This window comes from Neoarius graeffei, chromosome 1 (assembly GCF_027579695.1).
Source record: "Neoarius graeffei isolate fNeoGra1 chromosome 1, fNeoGra1.pri, whole genome shotgun sequence".
In the NCBI taxonomy this organism is placed as follows: domain Eukaryota; kingdom Metazoa; phylum Chordata; class Actinopteri; order Siluriformes; family Ariidae; genus Neoarius; species Neoarius graeffei.
The window spans coordinates 32,451,430-32,458,361 of record NC_083569.1 but is presented as its reverse complement, the minus strand read 5'-3'; positions in this window follow the sequence as shown (position 1 = coordinate 32,458,361).

Sequence of the window (6,932 nt, the reverse complement as noted above, 5' to 3'; positions counted from 1 at the left end):
GGCCTCTAGAGGCCAAAACAGTCCTAGTCCTAACATATATATATATCTATATCTATATATATATATATATATATATATATATATATATATATACACACAGTGGAGGAAATAATTATTTGAGCCCTTGCTGATTTTAATTTTGTAAGTTTGTCCACTGACAAAGAAATGAACATTCTATAATTTTAATGGTAGGTTTATTTTAACTGTGAGAGACAAAACATCAAAAAGAAAATCCAGAAAATAACTTCATATAAAAGATATAAACTGATTTGCATTTCTTTGAGTGAAATAAGTATTTGAACCCTCTAGCAAACGAGACTTAGTATTTGGTGGCAAAACCCTTGTTGCCAAGGACAGCAGTTAGACGTTTCTTGTAGTTGATGACCAGATTTGCGCACATGTCAGGAGGAATTTTGGTCCCCTCCTCTTTGCAGATCATCTCTAAATCATTAAGGTTTTGAGGCTGTCACTTTGCAACTTGGAGCTTCAGCTCCCTCCATAGGTTTTCTATGGGATTAAGGTCTGGAGACTGGCTAGACCACTCCATGACCTTAATGTGCTTCTTCTTGAGCCACTCCTTTGTTGCCTTGGCTGTATGTTTTGGGTCATTGTCATGCTGGAAGACCCATCCATGACCCATTTTCAGTGTCCTGGTAGAGGGAAGGAGGTTGTCACTCAGAATTTTATGGTACATGGCCGCGTCCATTCTTCCGTTGATGCAGTGAAGTAGTCCTGTGCCCTTAGCAGAGAAACACCCCCAAAGCATAATGTTTCCACCTCCATGCTTGTCAGTGGGGATGGTGTTCTTCAGGTCATAGTCAGCATTTTTCTTCCTCCAAACACGGCGAGTTGAGTTAATGCCAAAGAGCTCGATTTTGGTCTCATCTGACCACAGCACCTCCCAGTCACTCTCAGAATCTTTCAGGTGTTCATTGGCAAACTTCAGACAGGCCTGCACATGTGCCTTCTTGAGCAGGGGGAGCTTGCGGGCACTGCAGAATTTTAATCCATTATGGCGTAATGTGTTACCAATGGTTTTCTTGGTGACTGTGGTCCCAGCTGCCTTAAGATCATTCACAAGCTCCTCCTGTGTAGTTCTAGGCTGATCTCTCACCTTTCTCGTGATCATTGATACCCCACGAGGTGAGATCTTGCATGGGGCCCCAGACCGAGGTTGATTGATGGTCATTTTGTATTTCTTCCATTTTTGAACTATTGCACCAATAGTTGTCTCCTTCTCACCCAGCTTCTTGCTTATGGTTTTGTAGCCCAGTCCAGCCTTGTGCAGCTCTACAGTCTTGTCCCTGACATCCTTAGACAGCTCTTTGGTCTTGCCCATGTTGGAGAGGTTGGAGTCTGATTGATTGATTGATTGATTGATTGATTGATTGATTGATTGATTGATTGATTGATTGATTGATTCTGTGGACAGGTGTCTTTTATACAGGTGTCTTTAATGCAGTTAACAAGTTGATTAGCCCCTCCTAGAACTGCCACCTTATTGTGGTGGAGGGGTTTGTGTGCTTGAATGATCCTAGGAGCTATGTTGTCGGGGGCATTATGCCCCTGTTAGGGTTTCCCAAGGCAGACAGGTCCTAGGTGACAGGCCAGACCAAGAGCAGTTCACCAAAAAACCCCTATGGAGAAAAAATCCAGGACCGTGACGTCGCCCGGTAGGACGCAGCCGGGGCCCCACCCTGGAGCCAGGCCCGGGGTTGGGGCTCGTATGCGAGCGCTTGGTGGTCGGGCCTTTGCCCATGGGGCCCGGCCGGGCTCAGCCCGAAGAGGCGACGTGGGCCCGACCTCCTGTGGGTTCACCACCCACAGAGGTAGCAGTAGGGGTTTGGTGCAGTGTGGATTGGGTGGCAGTCGAAGGCAGGGGCCTCGACGACCTGACCCCCGGACACAGCGGCTGGCTGTTGGGACATGGAATGTCACTTCGCTGGGGGGGAAGGAGCCTGAGCTTGTGCGGGAGGTTGAGAGGTACCGGCTAGAGATAGTCGGGCTCACCTCCACGCACAGCTTGGGCTCTGGAACCCAGCTCCTCGAGAGGGGCTGGACTTTCCACTTCTCTGGAGTCGCCCATGGGGAGCGGCGGCGGGCTGGTGTGGGCTTCCTTATAGCTCCCCAGCTCAGCCGCCATGTGTTGGAGTTTACCCCAGTGAACGAGAGGGTCGCCTCTCTGCGCCTTCGGATTGGGGAGAGGGCTCTTGCTGTTGTTTGTGCCTACGGGCCAAATAGCAGTATAGAGTATCCGGCCTTCTTGGAGTCCCTGGGAGAGGTACTGAGGGGTGCTCAGACTGGGGACTCCATTGTGCTACTGGGGGACTTCAATGCTCACGTGGGCGATGACAGTGACACCTGGAGGGGCGTGGTTGGGAGGAACGGCCTCCCCGATCTGAACCCGAGTGGTGTTTTGTTATTGGACTTCTGTGCTAGTCACAGTTTGTCCATAACGAACACCATGTTCGAGCATAGGGGTGTCCATAAGTGCACGTGGCACCAGGACACCTTAGGTCGGAGGTCGATGATCGACTTTGTAGTCGTGTCATCTGATCTCCGACCCTATGTCTTGGACACTCGGGTGAAGAGAGGGGCTGAGTTGTCAACTGATCACCACCTGGTGGTGAGTTGGATCCGCTGGCGGAGGAGGAAGCTGGACAGACCTGGCAGGCCCAAACGTATGGTGAGGGTCTGCTGGGAACGTCTGGCCGAGCACTCTGTTGGGGAGGTCTTTAACTCCCACCTCCGGGAGAGCTTTTCCCAGCTTCCGAGGGAGGCGGGGGACATTGAGTCTGAGTGGACCATGTTCTCTACCTCCATTGTGGACGCAGCTGTTCGGAGCTGTGGCCGCAAGGTCTCCGGTGCCTGTCGTGGCGGCAATCCCCGAACCCGGTGGTGGACACCGGAAGTAAGGGATGCCGTCAAGCTGAAGAAGGAGTCCTATCGGGCCATGTTGACCTCCGGGACTCCTGAGGCAGCCGACGGGTATCGGCAGGCCAGGCGTGCTGCAGCTCGGGCAGTTGCGGAGGCAAAAACTCGGAACTGGGAGGAGTTCGGGGAGGCCATGGAGAAGGACTATCGGTCGGCCTCGAAGAAATTCTGGCAAACCGTCCGGCGCCTCAGGGGGGGGAAGCAGTACTCTGCCAACACTGTTTACAGTGCGGGTGGGGAGCTGTTGACCTCGACTGGGGACATTGTCGGGCGGTGGAAGGAATACTTTGAGGATCTCCTCAATCCCACCGTCATGTCTTCCACTGAGGAGACTGAGGCTGATGACTCAGAGGTGGACTCGTCCATTACCCAAGCCGAAGTCACTGAGGTGGTTTGCAAGCTCCTCGGTGGCAAGGCACCGGGGGTGGATGAGATCCGCCCTGAGTATCTCAAGTCTCTGGATGTTGTGGGGCTGTCTTGGTTGACACGCCTCTGCAACATCGCGTGGCGGTCGGGGACAGTGCCTCTGGAGTGGCAGACTGGGGTGGTGGTCCCTCTTTTTAAGAAAGGGGACCGGAGAGTGTGCTCCAATTATAGGGGAATCACACTTCTCAGCCTCCCAGGGAAAGTTTACTCCAGGGTACTGGAGAGGAGAATTCGACCGATAGTCGAACCTCGGATCCAGGAGGAACAATGCGGTTTTCGTCCTGGTCGCGGAACACTGGACCAGCTCTATACCCTTCATAGGGTGCTCGAGGGTTCATGGGAGTTTGCCCAACCAGTCCACATGTGCTTTGTGGATCTGGAGAAGGCATTCGACCGTGTCCCCCGTGGTATTCTGTGGGGGGTGCTTCGGGAGTATGGGGTTCGGGGCTCTTTGCTAAGGGCTGTCCGGTCCCTGTACGAACGGAGCAGGAGTCTGGTTCGCATTGCCGGCAGTAAGTCAGACCTGTTCCCAGTGCATGTTGGACTCCGTCAGGGCTGCCCTTTGTCACCGGTTCTGTTCATAATTTTTATGGACAGAATTTCTAGGCGCAGCCAGGGGCCGGAAGGAATCCTGTTTGGGAACCACAGGATTTCATCTCTGCTTTTTGCGGATGATGTTGTCCTGTTGGCTTCTTCAAACCAGGACCTTCAGCATGCACTGGGGCGGTTTGCAGTCGAGTGTGAAGCGGCTGGGATGAGAATCAGCACCTCCAAGTCCGAGGCCATGGTTCTCGACCGGAAAAGGGTGGCTTGCCCTCTCCAGGTTGGTGGAGAAGTCCTGCCTCAAGTGGAGGAGTTTAAGTATCTCGGGATCTTGTTCACGAGTGAGGGAAGGATGGAGCGTGAGATCGACAGGCGGATCGGTGCAGCCTCCGCAGTGATGCGGTCGCTTTACCGGTCCGTCGTGGTGAAGAAGGAGCTGAGCCAAAAGGCGAAGCTCTCAATTTACCGGTCGATCTACGTTCCGACTCTCACCTATGGTCATGAGCTTTGGGTAATGACAGAAAGAACAAGATCGCGGATACAAGCGGCTGAAATGAGTTTCCTTCGCAGGGTGGCTGGGCGCTCCCTTAGAGATAGGGTGAGAAGCACAGTCACTCGGGAGGAGCTCGGAGTAGAGCCGCTGCTCCTCCACATCGAGAGGAACCAGCTGAGGTGGCTCGGGCATCTTTTTCGGATGCCTCCTGGACGCCTCCCTGGGGAGGTGTTCCAGGCATGTCCCCCCGGGAGGAGGCCCCGGGGAAGACCCAGGACACGCTGGAGGGACTATGTCTCTCAGCTGGCCTGGGAACGCCTCGGTGTTCTTCCCGAGGAGCTGGCCGAGGTGTCTGGGGAAAGGGAAGTTTGGGCTTCCATGCTTAGACTGCTGCCTCCGCGACCCGGTCCTGGATAAGCGGAAGAAGACGAGACGAGACGAGACAAGTTGATTAGGAGTGTCTAACTGGTCTCTGGGAGCCAGAACTCTTAATGGTTGGTAGGGGATCAAATACTTATTTCACTCAACGAAATGCAAATCAATTTATATATTTTATAAAATGTGATTTTCTGGATTTTCTTTTTGATATTCTATCTCTCACTGTTAAAATAAACCTACCCTTAAAATTATAGACTGTTCATACCTTTGCCAGTGGGAAAACTTACAAAATCAGCAAGGGATCAAATAATTATTTCCTCCACTGTGTGTGTGTGTGTGTGTGTGTGTGTGTGTGTGTGTGTGTATATATATATATATATATATATATATATATATATAGTAGTGTTATAGTGATATAATAGCGTTATACTGAGGTTAGTGATGTTGGAGTGGAGCAGTAGTGATATGATAGTGTTATAGTGACGACGTGTTAGTGACATTATAATATCACTATTATATCACTATAGTGGTGTTAGTGACACTGTAGTGGAGCTAGTGATATAATGTTATAGTGAGGTTAGTGATATTATAGTGATGTGATGGGGTGTTATAAATGGTGTTATAGTGACATAAGTGGCATTATAATGGCATTATAGTGATGACATTATCGTGATGTTAGTGATGGCATAGTGGTGTTAGTGACACAGTGGCATTTGGTGACTATGATAGATTGGCAATATAGTGCCATTATAGTGACTTTAGTGACATTTTAGTAACACAGTGGCATCATAGTGATGAAAAAGGGGCATGCTGACATTGTAGTGGTGTTACTATGGAGTTATAGTGCCATTATTGTAAAATCATAGTGGCAGTGTTAGTTATATAGTCGTGGCATTTTACTGGTGTTATACTGACATTGTAATGGCATTATAGTGAAAACATAAGCGGCACTATAGTGACATTGTAGTGGTTTTATAGTGATGACAGTGACATTAACGCACCTATAACACCAATACAACTACACTTACAATTTACTCTGTTTCTAACCAGTCAATTTCCTGCTTTTACTTCCCTAGAATCCTCAGCAGTCAGGAGGAAAATTGACAGTTAGGTTTTTTTTGTTTGTTTGTTTTTTCTTTCTCCATGTACTGGTCATACAAGCAGGCACTTCCTAGAAATGCATGACCTAATGTGCACATACAAGCATGGAGGGTCCCAGAGCACAGCATTCCCACACCCTGTCTCTCCTCTCCTGTTTCCCTCCCCGTCCCTCAGAGGAAGCCTGCTGATCTCTGAGCAGCTCTTTCACATTTCACACCAATGTATTCATCAGGATGTGCAAATTCATCACTGATCCTGAAGCAGTGCTATTGTCCTGCGGTACAAATGATCTTGATCTGCTGTCCTGACACACACTTGACACTTATACTAGCATGTTTCTTGGATGTTCATAATAATTAAATATTCACATAATTAAATGTAACATTTCACATAATTTCACACAGGGCTGTCCTTTGTCACCGGTTCTGTTCATAACAATTATAGACAGAATTTCTAGGCGCAGCCAAGGGGCGGAGGGTGTCCGGTTTGGTGGCAGCAGGATCACGTCTCTGCTTTTTGCTGATGATGTGGTCCTGTTGGCTTCATCAATCTGCGACTTACAGCATGCGTTGCGATGGTTTGCAGCCGAATGCGAAGCGGCTGGGATGAGAATCAGCACCTCCAAGTCCGTGGCCATGGCGCTCAGCCGGAAACGGGTGGAGTGCCTACTCTGGGTCAGGGGGGAGTTGCTACCTAAAGTGGAAGAGTTTAAGTATCTCAGGGTTTTGTTCACGAGTGAGGGTAAGGGGGAGCGGGAGTTGGACAGATGGATCAGGGCAGCGTCAGCAGTGCTGCGAACGCTAAACCAGTCTGTTGTGGTAAAGAGAGAGCTGAGCCAAAAAACAAAGCTCTCAATTTACTGGTCCATCTACATTCCCACTCTCACCTATGGTCACGAGCTATGGGTAGTGACCGAAAGAATACAAGCGGATACCAAGCGGTAGAAATTAGTTTTCTCTGCAGGGTGGCTGGGCTCTCCCTTAGAGACAGGGTGAGAAGCTTGGTCATTTGGGAGAGACTCAGAGTAGAACCGCTGCTCCTCCACATCGAAAGGAGT